This window comes from Podarcis muralis, chromosome 7, assembly GCF_964188315.1.
Source record: "Podarcis muralis chromosome 7, rPodMur119.hap1.1, whole genome shotgun sequence".
Taxonomy (NCBI): Eukaryota; Metazoa; Chordata; class Lepidosauria; order Squamata; family Lacertidae; genus Podarcis; species Podarcis muralis.
In genome coordinates, this window is record NC_135661.1 from 64863673 (window position 1) to 64884703 (window position 21031).

General features: G+C 42.7%; 1 protein-coding gene across 1 annotated transcript in view; it reads left to right on the top strand.

Annotated features, from left to right (window-relative positions):
- The window catches only part of MAN1C1 (mannosidase alpha class 1C member 1), a 127103-nt gene that overhangs the window by 1428 nt on the left and 104644 nt on the right, over positions 1-21031 (top strand). The gene's annotated exons all lie outside the window — the stretch shown is intronic.

The following is a 21031-nucleotide window of genomic DNA, read 5'->3' on the forward strand; positions in this document are numbered from 1 at the left end:
CCTCCACACCTTGAGAGCACCATGTTGGCTACCCTTGCCATAGAAACAATTCCTTTGGTGTGGAAGCTTTGCTTTTGAATCCTGTATAGTTGATGTCAGAAATGGCTTTCTGACTATGTTCAGAGGTATGGTTTTCCATCAGGGCTGCACCTTTTGCACACTGGAAATAGGTTGCAGGGCTCAAATACATTCCACCCCTTTGGTTACCTCTCCACAGCTCCCCTCATATCTGAGTGCATTCAGAATTAATCTGGAATTGTTACTACTGTATTAAGTTGCTCTGTCTTCACAAGTGTTTACATGGATTAGAGTTCCTCACTTTGCCTCATAAGCATGTGTTGAAAGGGTGGGAACAACAGACTGGCTTGAGACTGCAGTCTTAAATCCACTTATCTGGGGAGTAAGTAAGCCCCATTAAAACTTGGAGGGATGTGTGTAAAGCATATTGTGCTGTAAAGCATATAACTTGGAACAACTTCAGATGTGACTTTAACAGGTAATGCGCTGCAGACCTGTGTTGTGTCTGTTGGTCTGCTAATGCCATCATCTTTGAAGTGGGGACACACATTGGTTTTTCAACCATGAAGATGTATGCTGAAAAGCTGGGGATCTCTGAAGCTCTGTGCAGTGTGTTTCTGTGATGTACGTGATTTAAAACATGTTGAAGACTACAGGTTCTAGAGAGTGTGTGCAACATGGGGTTGTAATGCATAGCTGTTAAAATTGTGAAGTGTCTTGCAAAAGGCATGTTGAGTGATAAGTAAGCATCTGCATCATATCTTGAGTATTGTGCTTTTCTCATCATCATCATCATCCCCTTCCTTGGGTTATGCCTTTCACCCCATTGCCTCTTTAGGCTTCTGTTAACTGCCCATTAATATTCCTTTTGTCCACTCACCTTTTCCATGTTCCCAATTCCTTCCTTTCATTCGGCATTTCTTGACTGCCTTATTCCTCTCACACACTACCCTTCATTCCTCCCCCCTCATGTTTCCACTTAACCACTCTTTCTCTTTTTCTGACTTACCTTCCATTTTTGCTCTCAATGGCTTTTTCAATTACTCTTCCATGCCTTCTCAATTTGTCTCTTCTTAATGCTCCCTTTTAGCTGCTCCTATGCATGATTACTCACAAGTAAGCCCCACCACTCTGGGATTTTCTCCCTGTAACCCTGCATAAGAGTTTAGCCCTGCAGTACCAGCCCTTATGCATGCTTAGAAGTAAGTGCCACAATATTTAATAAAGCTTACACCCCAGTAAGTGTGTTTAGGATACTGTACAGACTTAATTACTTTCTTCACTTCCCCTTATTTCCCCCTGCTCCCAGCATTCATTACCCCAGTGTTTTCCATTACACATTCTTTTTCATGATGCAGTGTTATATATACATAATATTAAACACACAACCTCAAATTTTTGCAACCTCAAGTCAAACCTTTTTACAATAATATATTTTGTTTCTAGGATGTGACTACAGTAGTGTATATATTGTTTGTGTTGTGTACGTATGATAAAGAATGCAGATGTTGCATAATAATAAGTATATTGTTGAAGCTGAGTGATGTGTAAGCACTAGAAGTGTGGCATATAAAAAATAAATAAATATAATTCCCATATGTTACACAATGCAATGTGTATCATATGTGAGCGTGGTACATAAAAATGCACTCTCATATTTTGCTTCTTTTGTTTTCCTACCCTCATTTCAAAACTTCATGCACCATACTAATACACAATATGAACTAATCCCTTCTCACATTTAGTTAATGAGCCCCCTCAACGTTGCTGCTCATTTTTGTATTTTTTCTTACAGTGTCACCTGTCAATTCTTTGTTATCTCATGCTGTCTTGTGTACAAATAACAGTTTTTCAGGTAATATAGTAGAGCTTATGGTGCACACATGTCTTTTTTAATTCTGTTATTTGTTTCTGGTGAAAGAGGTTTAGCAGGCTTTTGTTGAGTTTCAAAAGCCTATTTAACCAGAAATTAGCATGACAGAAGCAGTTAAAATAGAGATACTTGCCCAGTATATATGTTATCAGACTTTTTGAAAAGTTACCTGGATACAGCTGTAGCTAGTCTGTTATATTGGTTTGGTCCTCCTTCAGTTCATGTTTCACCAGGATCCCTGTGTGTGTTTCACCAACATTCCCCTATTATTCTTACTTGTATTGCATTTTTTCTACTAATCATTCTGGCTTTCCAAATACCTTTCCTGTGGTTTTATCCATCACTGCTTCTGCCACCAATCTACTTATACTTCCTTCTCTTCAATACCAGATTGAGATTCCTTTTCTGGAGCTAACTTAGCACTCAGCCCTTTGAAAGCACATGTCCCCTTCACCTCTCCTCTTTGCTTTCCCATAGAGCATATATGAAGGAATTCTAATAAGCTGGTAGCAGGACACAATAAGACCAAACTGAGTAAAGAGACTCTCTGGTTGGGTCTTCGGGGGAAAACACAGTAGAAATTGAAATGGCTCTTGGGAAATGGTGGAAGTTTGGTCAATTGAGATGCATGAAACCAAAACTTGATGAAGTGTTTGAAATAGATAGGGTGAAGAGGCCCAGAAGGTCATCCCAAGTCCAAAGTGAACCTTTTGCCTAACGATTAGATTACATCAGCCTCTCTAAGACCTGTTTCAACCTTTTCAGACCTTGGACTCATCATTAACCACAGCTTGCCACATGGGACCCATTCCTGTATTTCATTTTGTTTTTCACTGCACGTCTTTCTACCTTTACCCCTTTCTCCTCTTGCTTTCTCGTAACAAAAATAATGCTGCTGGTATGACTTACATTAGGTAGATCAGTGGACTTCCACTCCTCAGCTAGCGTGCAGAGGGCTGGGATGAACTGTTTGCACCTCTGCCAAAGGCAGGACACACAGCTGTAGTGCACATGTAGGAAAAGTCAAAAATGTCTTGCTAGCTCCTTTGAACTGGAGTGGGGGACACACCTGGCCCTGAACTTGACCATCGGTGAGAACCTGTATTTGTGGCAAAACCTATTTTCTCAAAAGGAAATTTCATTTTGGCACATGTCCACCCACCAAGGTGCATGCCATTTCTGGTCAAAGCAACCCTCGATTCCCAGTGTTATAGGCAACAGAACAGACATAGATAAAAGCCCATGGGAAGCACTTGTGTTTGACCCAGTGCGGCCTCTCTCCCTTTGTACAGTATGTTGGCACCCAGCATTTGATGAGACACAAGGAGAATAATAGACCAGATTCTACCATGTGTCTGTGTTGGATTCCGAACAATCTCGCTTGTCACGGTGGGTTTCACACGTGTAACTGAGGACAGAGATTTGGCCCAGTGCCAGCAGTGCATGCATAAAGGACTGGCTAGCAGCTTTGCAAAAGGGTGACCTAGTTAACCAACAAGCTATAGATTCAATGCAGCACTTGGGATCCTTTGGCTCCGCTGGCTTGGAGCAAACCCGAGGTTGGCAACAGATGCTAATTCATAAAGCACAGAGATGAAATGGTGCGAGCATTAATTCCTTGGATCAGTTCCTCCATCAAACATCTTTGAACAGGGAGGAAAGTCTAAATGTAGTAGAACAAAATCCAGGGTGACAAATCATGGTCGCAACACACCTTTTTATTTGTTTTTTAAAAATATACAATATAAAATATTATTTCTGATTCTGAGCTTTTCGATCAAGTCTTGCAGAGAAAGCAGTGCACTAACAATAAAATTCTAATTTCTCTGCCAGGCAACCAGACAAAATGCACCCGGGGTGCTCGTTTTTCCTTACAGTCCCAGGCATAGTTGAGATTAGCTCTGCCTGCCTGTTGGACTGTTGTTAGCAGCAGGGAATTGAAAGAGGACTGCTGCCCCCCTCCCTGCCGCCTGGGTTTCTTTGACACTTGGGACTTAAGGCTTCTCATTTGTTTCTTGCTGCATTGCAAGCTTCTGAGGCCTAGAGCATGCTGGTACAAGAGTTTCTCTTAACCACAGTAGCATTGCTTTATACAAGGCAGCACATACAAACAGGTTGAATAAATGAGTAAAGCACCTCTAAGTTAGTGGCACTTGAATCATGAAACCAAGGCTACGTGTGAATTTTCCCTAAGCATGCACCTCTAGCAATCTCTAATGTACAATCGTGTCCAACATGATTATTTCTCCATAAATTAAGAGTAATCTATGCAAGGCTGCAAAAGTGCTTCACCTGATTCAGAAGAGCTGGCATCTCTGCATCTGTGATTACTTGGCACCTAACGTTGAAGGGCCTACATTGCTGTCTGTTAAGAGGTAGCTTTGAAAGCAGTGTTAATGAAGAAATGGATCCCCACCCCCGTTCTTTCCAAGTAGCTCATTTTTATTCCCTTTCTTCCTTTTGTTAGTACATTTTGTTGCAGAAAACCTGTAGCTGATGTATATTCAGTACAGCCTTAACACAGGCTTGAAAACTGGAGATTCTTCTGGGGAGTTTGCATGTGGCCATTTCTTGAAGGGAAAAGGCAGCCTTGGTTTCTTTTGTGGATGGGTGCAGAATGTGAATCCTACTTGTAGAAAGTGTTGCATCTCTTTTCCCCACCAGAAAAAAAGAAAGGAAATAGGGGCTAGTTGTGTTTTCTTTTCAAGTTATTGTAGCATAGGAGCAGATCAGAAGTAAGCTTGGCTGTACAGAAGTTGCCTACAGGTGTGACTCGCTGAGTACAGGTCTAAAGTTGATGTCTTCCCTGCCCCAGATCCAGACAAATTCATCTGGATAGCCCCCCAGGATTTGAAGCTATAGCTCCCCCTGTGGCCTCACAACCCTTTGGGAAGATTTCTAGTGGGGACAAAGAAGCAGCTTCTGTCCTGGAAACTGACCTGATTGTTACATCTGTAATGACTCTGCTGCAGTAACAGAATTTGGTGTAACATATGCTATATTCTGTGGAAGGCAGTGGAAGACAGGAGTGCCTGGCGTGCTCTGGTCCATGGGGTCATGAAGAGTCGGACACGACTAAATGACTAAACAACAACAAAAATGCTATATTCTGGATACATTCAAATAATGTATGGGTTAATTAATAGGACTGTGGTATTTTAAATAATCTCCAAATATCGCATTCTATCATTCTGGTTTTAACCAGATCCTTGAGTGGCTTACAATTTTAAAAATCCAGTAAAACAGGTTAGAGCACATCACATCCCAGTTCTAAGCAATAAAATACGAAAACAGCAGCAAACGTTTAATATAAAAACAAGCAGATCAATTGGTTGTTCCTGAAAAGCCTTCTGAATCAGAAAAGCTTTTGCTGAGTTGTGTTTGAATTCTTAACACTTACCTAATTTTCAGATACATCATGTACTCAAATTCAGTGTAAAATACTTCCGTCGTTATAATTAAGTAAAAGTCCTGCATGTTGTTTTTAAAGAACTTCATTTGTCATCTTTTCAGCTGTTGGACTAGGGAGGTAACTGTGCAAAACAGGAAAAGAGGCTAGTTAAAGATAAAAAGTTGAGTTTTCAGCAATTGTAAGGACTAGAGGAAGGGAAGGAAATGGAACATTAGGGTAAAGATAAAAATGTATTAAAAAATAGTGAAAATCTTTGCAGGAAAGAGAAGGCGACAGAGCTCTGTGTCAACCTTTAGGATAGATAGCAGCTGTTGATTTATTAGTGTGATGCAATTTTAGGGAGTTGCTGAGAAGACACTGAGATTTGTTGGATGGCATGTCAAACTACTGTGTGAGTTGTTTCTTAGGCAATAGACACATGAAAATGCTTTTGCCAGAAGTTCTTGTGCAATGAATTGGTTTGTGACTTTAATTTCCAGATAATTCCTTTACAGTGGTGCCTCGCAAGACGAAATTAATTCGTTCTGCGAGTTTTTTCGTCTTGCGAATTTTTCGTCTTGCGAAGCACGGTTTCAAAAGAAGTTTTGGAAAAGCTTCAAAAATCACCAAAGTCTTCAAAAACCTCAAAAAAGGCTACCACACCCCGTGCAACTGCACCTCTTCAAGCAATGCACCCTGGGTATTAACGGTTTTAAGAAAAAGGAAACAAACTTGCAAGACGTTTTCGTCTTGCAAAGCAAGCCCATAGGGAAATTTGTCTTGCGAAGCAACTCAAAAAACCAAAAACCCTTTCGTCTTGCGAGTTTTTCGTCTTGCGAGGCACCACTGTAATAGAATTTAAGAATCAGAACAAGGAGAGGGTAGTAATGAATCTGGAACATTTTCAAATGCAAGTTAGCAATGCTTCACATTCTTTTATCTTTTTTTTTAATGCCCCTGAAATGTTTACATAATAATAATAATAATTTATAATAATAATAATTTATTATTTATACCCGCCCATCTGGCTGGGCCTCCCCAGCCACTCTGGGCGGCTTCCATAAAAACCACAAATACAATAAAATATCACACGTTAAAAACTTCCCTGAACAGGGCTGCCTTAAGATGTCTTCTGAATGTCAGGTAGTTGTTTATTGCTTTGACATCTGCTGGAAGGGCGTTCCACAGGGCGGGCGCCACTACCGAGAAGGCCCTCTGCCTGGTTCCCTGTAGCTTTGCTTCTCGCAATGAGGGAACCGCCAGAAGGCCCTCGGCGTTGGACCTCAGCGTCCGGGCAGAATGATGGGGGTGGAGACGCTCCTTCAGGTATACTGGACCGAGGCCGTTTAGGGCTTTAAAGGTCAGCACCAACACTTTGAATTGTGCTCGGAAACGTACTGGGAGCCAATGTAGGTCCTTCAAGCCCGGTGTTATATGGTCTCGGCGGCCGCCCCCAGTCACCAGTCTAGCTGCCGCATTCTGGATTAGTTGTAGTTTCCGAGTCACCTTCAAAGGTAGCCCCACGTAGAGTGCATTGCAGTAGTCCAAGCGGGAGATAACCAGAGCATGTACCACTCTGGTGAGACAGTCTGCAGGCAGATAGGGTCTCAGCCTACGTACCAGATGGAGCTGGTAAACAGCTGCCCTGGACACAGATTTGACCTGTGCCTCCATGGACAGCTGTGAGTCCAGAATGACTCCCAGACTGCGCACCTGGTCCTTCAGGGGCACAGTTACCCCATTCAGGACCAAGGAATCCTCCACACCTGCCCGCGTCCTGTCCCCCAAAAACAGTACTTCTGTCTTGTCAGGATTCAACCTCAATCTGTTAGCCGCCATCCAACCTCCAACCGCCTCCAGGCACTCACACAGGACCTTCACTGCCTTCACTGGTTCTGATTTAAAAGAGAGGTAGAGCTGGGTATCATCCGCATACTGATGAACACCCAGCCCAAATCCCCTGATGATCTCTCCCAGCGGCTTCATGTAGATGTTGAAAAGCATGGGGGAGAGGACCGAACCCTGAGGCACCCCACAAGTGAGGGCCCAGGGGTCTGAACACTCATCCCCCACCACCACTTTCTGAACCCGGCCCAGGAGGAAGGAGCGGAACCACTGTATAACAGTGCCTCCAGCTCCCAGCCCCTGAAGACAGTCCAGAAGGATGTTATGGTCGATGGTATCTAACGCTGCTGAGAGATCCAGCAGAACTAGGAAACAGCTCTCACCTTTGTCCCTAGCCCGCCGGAGATCATCAACCAGTGCGACCAAGGCAGTTTCAGTCCCATGATGAGGCCTGAATCCCGACTGGAAGGGATCCAAATGGTCCGCTTCTTCCAGGCGTGCCTGGAGTTGTTCGGCAACCGCTCGCTCAATCACCTTGCCCAAGAATGGAAGATTTGAGACTGGGCGATAGTTGGCCATCGTGGCCACATCTAAAGATGGTTTTTTAAGAAGCGGTTTAATAACCGCCTCTTTCAGCGGGTCTGGGAAGGCTCCCTCACGGAGGGAAGCATTCACCACCCCACGAAGCCCATCGCCCAGTCCTTCCCGGCTAGCTTTTATAAGCCAGGATGGGCAAGGATCCAGGAGACAGGTGGTTGGTTTCACTCGTCCAAGCAGCCTGTCCACATCCTCGGAGGTAACAGATTGGAATTGATCCCACTCAACTTGGCTAGACAGAACTCTAGCACTCTCCCGCCCCGGCCCTGCTCCCACGGTGGAGTCTACTTCTTCCCGGATCTGAGCGATTTTATCTGCAAAAAACTTTGCAAAATCATTGCAGGAGAACATACATGTATATTTAAAGTTGGGTGTGCATGTTGACAAGTCAGAATTTACTAATGTGTACCATATAGAAATTTTATTTTATTAAATTTTATTAAATTTTATTCCTTCTTCCCACAGGAACTCAGGGTGGTCAACTGCCAAGCAGTAGAACAGGACAATTTAAAATATAATAAAAACCCATTTAAAGCATTTAAAAACAATAATAAGATCTAAAAACATGTAAAAACAGTCACATATCCTCACAACTCTTCTTTCCAAGGTTGACAGGAACAGCTTCTTTCACTCTCAAATGCCTGGGTGAACAGGAATGTGTTTAACTTCCTTGTGAAAGTAATTAATGAAGAAGACAGAGGTACCTTACCAGGGAGGGCATTCTACAAACAGGGAACCACTACCAAGAAGGCCCTGTCTCAGATCAGTGGCACGATTAACAGGGTCTCCCCTGCTGATAGGATAGGACCTGAGATAATATTGGGAAGTATCTTTTAGATATTTGGGTCCCAGGTAGTTTATGTCTTTGGGATTATCTGCTGTTTCTTGCTGTGTTTACATTTAGTTCTAAGCCTAAGTTTGCTGCTGGATAATGGGTTAGACAACCACAGCACTGTTTAATGTTCTTGGACCACTCATTCCTATACTGATTTAGGGAAGGGTTCAGGGGTTTGTCAACACCATCAGGATGCAAACATGGTTCATTCAGGGGGGAGGACTTGATAAATTCAAGGAATTCCAGGGACAACAGTTGGGCCATTAAGTTTATTCATCAAAAATAACTATTGGAGTTGTTGTGAAATCTTGTATCTCAAAAGAAAGAAAGTGGAATTGAGAGCCCTTAAACTTTCTGGTGTTTATTGACTACCCCCACCGTCTTGAAAATGTAACCAATCTGAGGATGAGGTGAGCTGCAGTCGTATCTAACTTGGAGTAAATGGTTATAGAAATAGGCTCCAGATAGGCTAGCTCCAGGTTTCAGACAGCCTCCTCCCTCTAGCATTCCCAGAAGAGGGCCTGCTGTAAAGTGTCCTCTGCCTCCTGAAACATTTGCAGATGGTTACAAGATGTAGGACTTTCTCAGTAGTGGCAGCCCTTTTACAGATAGGTCCACCTGACTTCCATGTATGGCAGGCATGTGGAGCCTTTGGATCTCCAGAAGTTGCTGAACTACAACTCCCATCAGCCCTAGTGAGAATACCTGATGGCCAGGGGTGGTGGAAGTTGTAGTTCAGCAACATCTGGAGGGCCAGAAGTTTCTCACACCTGATATATGGAATAGGTGTATGCGAACGAAGAGCCTTTCTCTCTCTGAGGAAAATTAATCCTGTAAGCATTTTGCCTGTTGAGCTTTGGTTCTTTTAAATAATAAAGCTGTTACTCAGAGGCAGCTTCTTTAACATGGCTCATTGCCCAAAAATTGTATTCATGCAGTGGCTTTCTGGGGACTGTCCCTGTAGGGTCCCACTCCTATACTCTTGGCCTTCTATCAGCCTGGACACTAACAAGTTCTGGAGATCTTTTGTACTTTTCAATACACTTAGTTCTAGTTTTGATGTGAGGAGTACAGTGTACCATCAGCAAAGGTTGTAGAGTTCTTATGTGCATGTCCTATTAGGGGCTCTGCAGCTGGCACGCTATTGGCAGTGATTGTTGAAGCTTTTGCTTTCGGGGAACTTGCTCTGTGCCAAACACTTCTATGTTGATTTGCCAGCTGAGGAATCCCTGAGCGCCTGCCAGTGTATTGTGCAGGATTCTGATGTGCTCTGTGCTCTGTTTGTGCAGGGATCTGGGCAGTTCTGTTGTGCCTTGCTATTGGCCCGCTGATCAGTGTGCAATACAGAACATAAGTAATGTTCTCCTTCTGCTGCAAATTGCAAAGAAAGATCGGCAGAGGTAGCAAGGAGTCTTTGAGGAATACTGTTATAACATCACTGAGGAACTTTGATAAACTTTCAAGGACCCCCAAGTTCCCTGGAATACAGTTTGCCAATGCAATTCCTGGGCTTCGTATCTGGCCACAGGAGGGGGTACTTTGCACTTTATTAATTTGGAAAGTTGCTTTTGGGGAAACTTTCTGTACATTGGTTTGCACATAATGGTCCACAGCTGCACAAATGATAAACCATAGGGGGCTACAAACTGCAGTTCAATACAGACAGCTGTTAATGTTTATTAAAAGTGAATATATTGTAGCCATGATTTTAACGTAGTAGGAGAGTCAGAGTTGTGTAGAAATGGCAATATCAGGCACAGAATTCAGCTTCTGGGTATGTTTCCTTCCTTCCTTCCTTCCTTCCTTCCTTCCTTCCTTCCTTCAAACAAGTTTCTGGCCCTTATAATCATGCAGCTCTGTTTGAAAGGCTGTGGACCATACCTGGTGAAATTTCAGAACATCAAGGAGAGGAGATGTACTTTGTCATAGAGCACACAAAGAATTCACATACTCAATCCCTGGCAACTCCAATAAAGGATCATAGGGAGCAGAAGTTGTGTCCATCTGACCTGGAGAGCTGCCAGACACTAGGCCACATGGACCAATAGTTTGAATTGGCATAAGAGAACTTCATATGCTCATTTCCATTGATTTACACAGCATTTCAATATTCAGAAGCCTTTTATGTATTTATCTAGCTGACCCTTGCAACAACTCTTTGAATTCATTCTGCCCCAGAAGCGGTGATTTGCCTAAGGCTTTTCTCTTCCCCGCTTCCAAAGTTGTAAACAAAGAATTTCAGTGTGTCAGCTAAGCACTCTTCCTGGTTATCTTGTGTCACTGTTTCTCTTTGGAAACATGAGCCCTGGTCACCAGAAATGATGATCTGCCTGTGATGTGCACAGTAACATTTCACAGGATGAAAGACAGGTGGGTCAAGAAGTTATTGATTCTCTGTCATCCCATTTCAAGCTGTGATTTCATCCATGTGAAACTGTATCGCTGGGCTGGTCTTAGTTTAAAAAGACTATTCCATTCTATGCAGGTCCAAACTCAAATAACTGTTCAGTCCTACTCCTTACCACTAGAGTAGCCTTCCCTAACCCAGACTGTTTTGCACTCCATCATCCCTTACCATCGGTAGTGCTGGTTGAAGCTGAAATACAAAACATCTGAAAGGCACCAAGTTGAGAAAGATTTCTATACAGCTGGTGTGGGAATCTTTGGCCCTCCATATGTTGCTGAACTACAACTCCCATAAAATCCCATGCTTGCAGGGGCTGATGTGATTTGTAGTTCAGCAACAACTGGCAGACCAAAAGTCACCCACCCCTGCCAAAGAGAGTAAAAATAACCATCGTTTCTCAGCTGCAAGTTGGTAGACATTTTGCTCTATACCTGAGAAGTAATCATTTAGCTTCACTATATTTCCCTACTGTAGAAGGTTAGTACCCATCTAGAGAATTGCCTAAGATGAGGTGTGTTACTTCTGACAGTTGCTTGATGCTTCTTAGAGGTAAGAAAATAGTAAAACCACCTCAGCAGTATCTGCAATACTGCTTTGTTTTCTTTAAAAAGCGTCAAACAAATATAGGATAATTCATCTCCTAAATTTGTCTCTGGAAGCTGGCTGTCATATAATTGATCAGTAGTGCATAGTTTCAGAGAAAATCTAATTTTTAACAAGTGCCAAATACTAGTGATTAATGTTCAAAAACTGCTGTATGCTTGTGACCGTAAAAATTACAGAGTGGAATTCTGTATTTACGCTCACAATGATTTTTTCAGATCAAATTCGCTTGAGTTGCAAGTCAACATGATTGGCGGTCTTGCCCCACCCCCCTAAGGCTGCCTTCTTTGGAAAACACAACCAGAGATCTGCAAGCACTTTCATTCCTGCCTCTTGTGTCAAAGCAGTAATAAAGTGTTGTACTGTTGGAATTGAGCAGACAGTTTTGCTAGTAATGGATGAGGCAGAAGAGGCTTCCTTTGTGATGTCTTGTTGGCTTGACAGGATGGGTGGGGTAGGGGTGAAAGAGACCAATAGAGAAAAGAACAGATATGGTCCCCTTCAGTTTTCTGAGGCCTAGTCATAAGGATTGCATTAGTGTTTGAGAATCAATTATTGGACACTGGGAATGAGGAGTATTTTTGTTTTTGCTCTGTGTCATCTGTTCAGAATCTTCTTTTGACTGATAGCCACAATACATCATATTCTTGTCTATTTATGAGTCATTCCTGCGGCTTCTTTGGGTGGAGGAAACCTGCTTTGGGTAGCCTAGCAAAACAGCTGACTCCAGAGGGCAGCAAGACAAGGCAGTGTCAGGGACTGGTTGGACACAGAGGAATGGTGGAAGGAACCAGCTGGGGAACCCCTAAGTGAAGAAGGCTCAGGGTCTGGGGATTGGTGGTGGGATGACGATGAATGGTCTGAGAGAGAAGACTAGGAGGAGGAGGTATTGGAAGCTAAAGAGGGAACAGGGCTTAGTGAGGAGGGAGAGTCTGTGGCAAAGAGAAGTCCAGAAGCAGGAGAGTGGTAAGAATGCTAAGAAGCAGAGATAAGTCAGGCTGGTGAAGAAGCATGGGTCTCACTCCTGCGACAAGCTCCCCTCCCCCCTGGTCTCCCAGGACCTGGAGAGGCATGAAGCAGGAAGAGTAAAGGCAGGTATGCAGATGCAGTCTCAGATTACTTGGGAAAAACCCTGGAGAGTAGGGGACATAGGAAGACATGGCAAGGCAGGGACTGCCAGTCTCTACAACTGCCTTACAGGGGCAAAACCTACTGAAGAAGAATTGCTTTGCTCATTAGGCCTGGCACCCCTGTGCAGATCTTGGTGTTTTTTATATAAAGAGTTAACTTCACTTACTCCATGTGATTTATTGCTGGTTCGCTCCTAACAGGAAGATGCATGGAGCCAAAGTGATATGAGAAAGCTTCAAAGGCACCATATGGTCTTAGTGTTACCTTGCAATCTTCTCTTGGGGTGTCTAATAGCCATTTTGTATTTGCAGTTTGTGTGGCAAAAGGTTTGATCCCAGTGCTAGACCTACTTAAAGTAGACCCATTGAAATAAATGTACATGACTCACTTAAGTCCATCAATAGCAGACGGTCTAGTCCTTGACTGCATAGCTGATGCTAATATCCATGATTATGAGCATGAGCCCAGAATGATGGTCTGGATTAATGCAGCCGATATGAACTTGTCTCGAGTATCTTGGAAGATCGGGCAGAGGGGATAAAACTGTTCCTGGGCAGCCCTGGCATTGAGAGAGAGGAATATGCTTTTGAGCATACTGTGGCCATTTCAAAAGGTTAGGAAACTTTGACATGCAGCTTGGCTACTTTCATGAGCTATCTGGGCTGCTCAGGTGCTGCACAGCTCATATTTCCCAATCCTTTTCTGGGGGCTATAAGATAGCTTATTGAATAACCAGGAAATTGCGGAGGAGTGCTAGAAGGCGGGAATGTTGCTCTGTGACTCTTAGAATCACACCGAATAGAGTAGGAATGCAAGAAACTGCATTATACCAAGCTGGACCAATGAAGTTCATTTAGCTCAGGTTTGTCTGTACTGAGTGACCCAGCAACTCTCCAGAGTTTCATGCAGGAAGTTTCTCCCAGTGTTACTTGGAGATGCTGGGGATTGAACTTGGGACCTTCTGCATGTGAAACTCTCCCACCAAGTTGTGGCCGTTCCACTGTTGGGGGTGTTAAAGAGCCAAGCCACTTATTGGATAGTGCAGGAGACTGGTGCCCAGAATCACTTCCATGTGTTCCATCATGCCAGCTGGGTGTGACAGAACTGTTAACATTAAGCTTGGTGTGGTTAAGCTGCCCTTTCTGTACTTCTTCAAAAAGTAGTGACCTGCTTGCCTAGATTATTGTAACAGCAGGTTTATCATATGCCTAGTACCTTTGCATGCCTGCATACCTCTGCATCACATGGAACATAAGAACAAATGGCAGATAGCAAGCAGGTTAAAGGAGATTTACTGCCAATGGTGCAAAGCAGGAATGGGGAAATAAAGAACATGGAAGATGACATGGGTCAAGTTTTCTACTTCTTGGAAAAGAAGTGACTTAACTCTAGAAATGCCTATATAGCAGCCCTGTGTATCTTACAACACACAGTTCTGTTCAAAGTGAGCACTTAACATTCTAGGCTACCTTGGAGACCAATTAGAATTTTCTCTACTAAAATAGATTGGATCACATGTGGTTTTGCTACACAAGGGTAGTTGCCCTGTAGGAAAAAGTATGTCTCTTATGAAGTGTGGTGTGAAGGTTTGTTTTGCCATGAGTGCACAGGATGGAAAGTTGCTGTGCATGTGAAAGTTGCTTCCTGCATCCCCTTTAGCTGTAGTTCCGTTGTACTTTGCCATGCCAATTGCTCTCATTGAACTTCCTCTCATTCTAAATGCAAACTTTTTTTTTTGCTTTTGTGCAATTTGTTGTTGCTTCCTTATTTTATTACCCTGGTTTAGCTTAAAAAAACCAAAAAACCCAATTGCGTTTTTCTTGCAAATATGCAGCTTGGCTTATGATAAATAACAGTATTAAATCAAGCAATGCAGGGGAGGCGTTGCTGGTGTAAACATTTGTTTTGAAAGTCCTCCTAGCTTTTTGCTACTAGTGTGCTTAGTTTCTCCCTACCTCCTGCAACAGTGTGGCTTGCTTCTTTTTGCTTTTGAGTGCCTTCAGAGATTCAGATTCCAGTCTGAAGGTCTTCAACCCAACTACTCCCTGAATATCTAGGACCTGGGGGCAATATGTGGTTGGATACCTGTCCTTTAAGACAGAGCTTTTATGTTTGGTTGAGGAGGTTTGCTGAGCTTCGGGGAGGTGGGAAGCCAGATTTTCCTCCTCTTTTCATCCAGCAGACCAAGGTGTTAAACACGCTGAAGGGGATGGAGAAGACCAGGGAGGCAGCTGGGTCTGACCATGCTGATTTCCTCTGTTCTTCCAACATCTGGGCCCTGGCAGTTAAGACTGGCAGATGAGGTCAGGTGTAGTAGCTTCTAAAATTGGCTACACTACATGTTTGGAGAACTAATAACAACTGAATACTAGGTAAGAGCATACATAGTTGTTAGAAGGTGTTCTAAGCTTGTAAATGAATTACAGAAGAACCTATAACCACTTGTAATATGGGAATAATGATTCTGACCTACCTTACAGAATAATTGTAAAGATTTCTGAAGTAATACATTTGGGATGCCTGAACACTCAAAACACTTAATAAATTCAATGTCTATATTATTCACTCCTTGTAAAAAAAGTTTCCTCATAACTCACTTTTAGACCTGAAGAGGCCTTTCCTCTTACTAGGACATCTCTGTATCCAGGCTTTTAGAGCATTCTTTTATACTTAAGACATTTATTTGTTCTCCTACCTATGTAGCTCTTCATCTATCCTATTGTGATAGCCTTACTGTATTTCCTGGGATTTTTTTTACATAGGGATTCTACCTGTGCAGCTTCCACTACTCCTTTCCATGGAGGTGCAAGTTACAGCAACAGCCAAGGTGACATTTTTCCACCTTCGCCGCATCAAGCAGTTGGTCCCTTACCTTTCCCGCCCCGACCTGGCCACAGTGATCCATGCGACGGTCATCTCCAGGCTTGACTACTGTAATTCGCTCTACGCGGGGCTGCCCTTGAAGCTGTCCCAGAAACTTCAGCGGGTACAGAATGCTGCAGCGAGGCTCCTCACGGGGTCTTTGCCATGGGAGCATATTCACCCAGTGCTTTTCAAGCTGCACTGGCTCCCGGTGGAGTACAGGGTCAGATTTAAGGTGCTGCTTTTGACCTTTAAAGCCCTTCACGGCCTAGGACCCTCGTACCTACAGGACCGCCTCTCCTGGTATGCCCCACGGAGAGCCTCAAGGTCCATAAATAACAACACCCTAGTGGTCCCAGGCCCTAAGGAAGTTAGATTGGCTTCAACCAGAGCCAGGGCCTTTTCAACTCTGGCTCCGGCCTGGTGGAACGCTCTGCCTCATGAGACCAGGGCCCTGCAGGATCTGATTTCTTTCCGCAGGGCCTGTAAGACAGAGTTGTTCCGCCTGGCCTTTGGCTTGGAGCCAATTTGATTCCCTCCCTCCCTCTCTTTCTTTTTTCTTTTCCTTCTCCTCCTGCAATGAGGCTACATTTTAATATTTTAATGTTCCATTATTTTAATGTTGTATTTTATTTTTGTTTTTAAGTTGTAATCATTCTTCTTGTTTTTAATATTGCTTGTAAGCTGCTCTGAGCCCGGCCTTGGCTGGGGAGGGCGGGGTATAAATAAAAAATTATTATTATTACTCCTCTTGAGGCTGAAAAATCCATGATAAAGAACACTTCCTTACTGTAAATTGAGGGAGAAAAGTCACAGTTGTATGGCTCGGACAATATGGTTGTGGCACTTAACATGTGAATTCTTGTAGAATTGTAATGGACTATGTTTTGACCTGAGGAGCTTAATGGAGATGGTTCTTATAGGGAGACACAGCTTCATTGTGGCTCGCCTGTTGAGGGTTTCGTGAGTCTTTGCTAGGGCCAGAGGCCTACAGGCACTTTGGTTTTCTGCCTGCATAGCCAGTAGATGTGAATGCACTTAAATCATTTTCCTCTGAAGTAATGTTTTCCTCTATAAGCTGGATGTACTTCAAATATATGAAACTTGGAGAGCTGACAATTGACAAGGTAAGTCATATTTTCAACCTAAATGGCATTCTAGCTTGAGTAGAACTTTGAAGCGATGGTAAATATATTTTGAGTACCACATTTTCTCAGGGCTATTACACATCATTCATTTTAAGATTGCACAGAATGGTACATATCAACTGTTTGTTGCTTAGTATTGGTTCTAAGAAATCGACTTGGAGTATATTGATGCCCTCTTGGCCTTCTCTCCTCCTTTGTTTTAATCCTTTTTCTCTACTGTACTCATTGTAAATCTCCTTTGTATTAGAGGTTTTCATTTAACCTTGAACATGGGAAGCTGTAATTTTGAAGCCAAGCTGCTATCTATTCCAAGAAAAAGTAGAAAGATCAGCTATCTTTCGGGGAGCGATTTCACGGATTACACAGAGTCAAATCCAGGTTTTCCACTGATTGTATACCCAACAATGTGTTGCAGCTAAAACAGTTTACACTTTCTGGGTGTACAATTACTGTATTCCATGGTCTTCAGCTCCTCAGTTTGGTATTGAGAGAGAGGCATTCTATCCAGTGGGATTTGGGATTATATGTTTTGCATTCCACTGGGATGCAGTAGCCAAATGGTCGGAAAACATATCTTTAATCCTACAACTTGAGTTAGATGCCTTAAGCGGCTTCTCACCAACTATGTTAAAGAAGTCAAAGGTGGCTGCTGTATATGATATTTGAGCACCTCATGGTAGAAGGAGCAGCATTGATTGGACTCTAGTACTTGGCTTCTAGTAAGATTTGTAATACTAACCTGCTGATTGGAATTTAAAACAAATCTGGCATAATATTCAGTATTTTGAGTTTCTTTTCCTTTGCCTTGTAGAACAGGGTGCAGAGCTTGTTAGCTTCATCCCTTCTCCATCTTTAGGTGTTCAGCGACTACTTATTTCATACAACTGAAGCTGCACTAGTAGAGACTGCTGCTTACTGTCACCAACGCTTCACATAATCTTTTAATTTGTCTATATAAGAGTTCAGACTTTCAGTGACATTGTGCAAGTGAACCACACAACAGTAACAGTTTCCTGGAGGGAATTGATCTATCCCTGAAAGTAATGTGTGTTTACTTCATCTTTAAATCAGAGGTGTAAGAGGGACATTGCCCAGATTGCATCCATGGTGCTTCTCTAAATTGTTGAAAAACTGTAGGCTGCTGCTGTTATACCTTGGAAACTACAGACATGGAAATCCAAACTGAGTGCTCTTTAGATGTGGTTCTCCCATAGAAGATGGACAGGGTTGACCCTTGTTTTCAACAAGTGAATAGTGTTAGCAGCAACTGGAGCTGGATGCCGATGTTAAACCATCAGGCTTTTATGATGGCTGAGGTTTTTTTGGTCTGGCGCCCTTGTAAGAAGATCAGGTTGTTGAGGCCAGGTTGTATGCAAATCAGAGGCCTGGGCCTGGGGGCCAAAGCAACCAGAAGGGACTTCTCTGTTTACCAAGCTAAGTCAGAAAGCTAGGCGCCTAGTATTTATTCCTGGCCTGGTCAGTCAGAATACTTAATACATAAACTGTGAAACTCTCTTTCCACAGAAGTATGTTTAACATATTCATTGTACAGGTTTTTGCCATATGCCGAAGATGAACTCTTTAACCCAGCCTTTTACAGTTAATGTATTTTGTTTTGTGGGAGCCATATCTTTTGCTAAATTTATAGTGTTCTGCTCCATTTGGCACGTTTTCCCATGCTTCCTAACTGTAACACTTTTATCTGTTTTTATAATTGTTATAGCAGCCTCATATCCAGAATTGCTGAGGAATGCTAAGAAACAAAAAAACCACAATGCAGTTTTGAAAGGTTTAGCCCATCATTGATTCACAATGGCATCCACTTGTATCTAGACATAGGTGAAAACATCCTCCTTGATCTCAGGAGCCATCATGTAAACTTTGGTTATGATACGTAGAGAGAGGTTCAAAACACACAGTGAACAAACAACTTTCCTGGGATCTTATGGTGAAAGGTGTTTAAGAAGCCTTAAGTAAAATAAATAAATAAATATTGCCAGCCAGTTTTGGAAACTGATCTTGTGCATGCCCTGTCCTGTTAGGTATGTGAGGAAGCCTCTGAGGACAATGGGTATTCTGGCCTAGGTGGTCCCCTAGAGTTGGGCCCAGGCTGCTTCAGGGTGTGAGGTTCCTAGCTCAAGCTGACAATTCTCTGGTAGAAGTGTAAATTAGGACTATAACCTGCTTGAATGAACTTTGCCGAAGTGAACTACTGAAATGGTAGACCATAGGTACAATTTCTCCCTGCTCTACTGTGATCATGTCACCTTTCATTTCTAGAGTCGGAAAAGGTATTTAATATATTTGGAAGTCAGATACATTTTATAGAAATCTAATACATGCTGTCTTCTGCTGTTCTCTGCAAGCTGAGTGAGAAAAGGTTGTATTGCAGATAAGTCTCTGGTTCTTTTCTTTCTACTCCCCCAGCCTGCGATAGATTTTTGCATTTCGTCTATCTCGGGTGCATTCGTGCCAACACAGTTTTACCACTAACCTGTCTAACATTGCAAATTCTCTTTTTTTGGCGGGGGGTGTAGTTGGAGCATATGAGTAATGGAGTTTAAAAATGTATTTACTGTTCATCGACATGGTTGGTTGCCTAAAATGTATGCATATTTGCTTTATTGATGAAAGAGCACAAACAGAGGAAGTCCTTTTAACCCCCTTAGGCACATGAGATACTGCCACTGTACCAGCATTGCCTGTTTAAGGATATTTCAGTCTTTCGGGGAATTCTGCTTCTCATTTTAATATTTGTTCTCAGCTATAAAACTGGGTGTGGAAGATGCTTCCTTTTTTTAAGCTTTTAAAAATGATTTGTAATCAACTGCTTCTGCAGGGCAGTGTAGTAAGTCATTCAAATGTCAAGCAACTGGGGATGTGGCTCTTTCCAGACTGTACATAAGCAGAGACCATGATTAAGTGGGATTCTGGGGGAGCCCTTGGCCTGTTCCAAACAGAGAGGAACTGCACAACTGTTTAATTTGTTAAAAATAACACTTGGGAACTTAAAGCATTGCCCCAAATAAGTAGAGAAGGGAAGGTGGAATATCTTAAGTAGTAGCAGCCCGTTGAACCTAACCCTTTCACCACTTCTCTCAGGGGTTTTATTAAATAACTGTTCTACGTTCCCTCGAGTTATGGAAAGGTCAGAGGTGAGGTAATAATATTTGAAAGAAAATAAACACGTGTGTGTTTCATCTAGTAGATAAATCTTTAGATAACTTAGGCTCCATCTGCACTATGCATTTAAGGCACGACCATACCACTCTATAAACAGTCTTCCCCCAAAGAATCCTGGGGACTTGTTAAAGGAGACCCCTCACAGAGCTACAGCTCTCAGGGTCCTCTGGGAAGAGGGATTGATTGTTAAGACACTCTGGGAGTTGTAACTCTGTGAGGGAAATAGGGGTCTCCTAACAACTTTAAGCATCCTTAACAGACTGCAGTTCCCATGATTCTTTGGGGGAAGCCATGATTGTTTGAAGTCATAGTGCAGGCGAGGTGTTATTCATGGGTGACCAATTTTAATTGTTGATTGCTGGATCTGACCAAAGGTCTGTCTAGTCCAACATACTGTTCCTAACAGTGGCCAGTCAGCCCACGAGCTTACAAAGGTACTACTGCTCTCCTGCTTGCCCCTAGTAGCTAATAATCAGAGGTAGCCTTGCCTCTTAGCATGGATGTTACACATAGCTATCAGCCACCAGTAGGTGGTCTCTTTCCTCTCAAGCTCTGAGCTAAGGTTACCCCTTTTCATTTTGTCAAGGCTGTTTTGATTCTGGTGAATTGCTGGAATATGCAATGAAAAAGCAAATATTAAAGTTGGCCTTTCCTACTGAGTGGTAGGTTTCATTTATTAAATTTGAAATGTTATCTGTCCTTTTCCTTCGGTGTCTCAAAAATGCATTTACACTGAGGTTTTGTTAATATAAACATTTAATTTCAACTTGATTGATTGATCAGTGACTTTTAAAGGTGGATGACTTGTCAGCCAAAAATTATTTAATCTATCAGTAGGGCTATGTGTCATAGACTTAACTTTTTATTTTATTTTTTGGAGAACGAAGGAGGATTGCAAAACAATACAGGCCACATCTACATGGGGATTTCCTGTTTCTCTGCATTGGGAAGCAGCTGTCCTGTTGCATCAGACTTTTCAGCTCTTCTTACATCTTTCATGGTTGAGGCTGATAGTTATCTCTTCAAATCAAATTGGTTCTTAGTATTATGCGTGCTTAGGAAAGATTTACTTTTCCGACTTGAAAAAGTCCCTTTGATGTATAACATTAAGATGCATTGGTGGTTGCTGCCTGTCCAC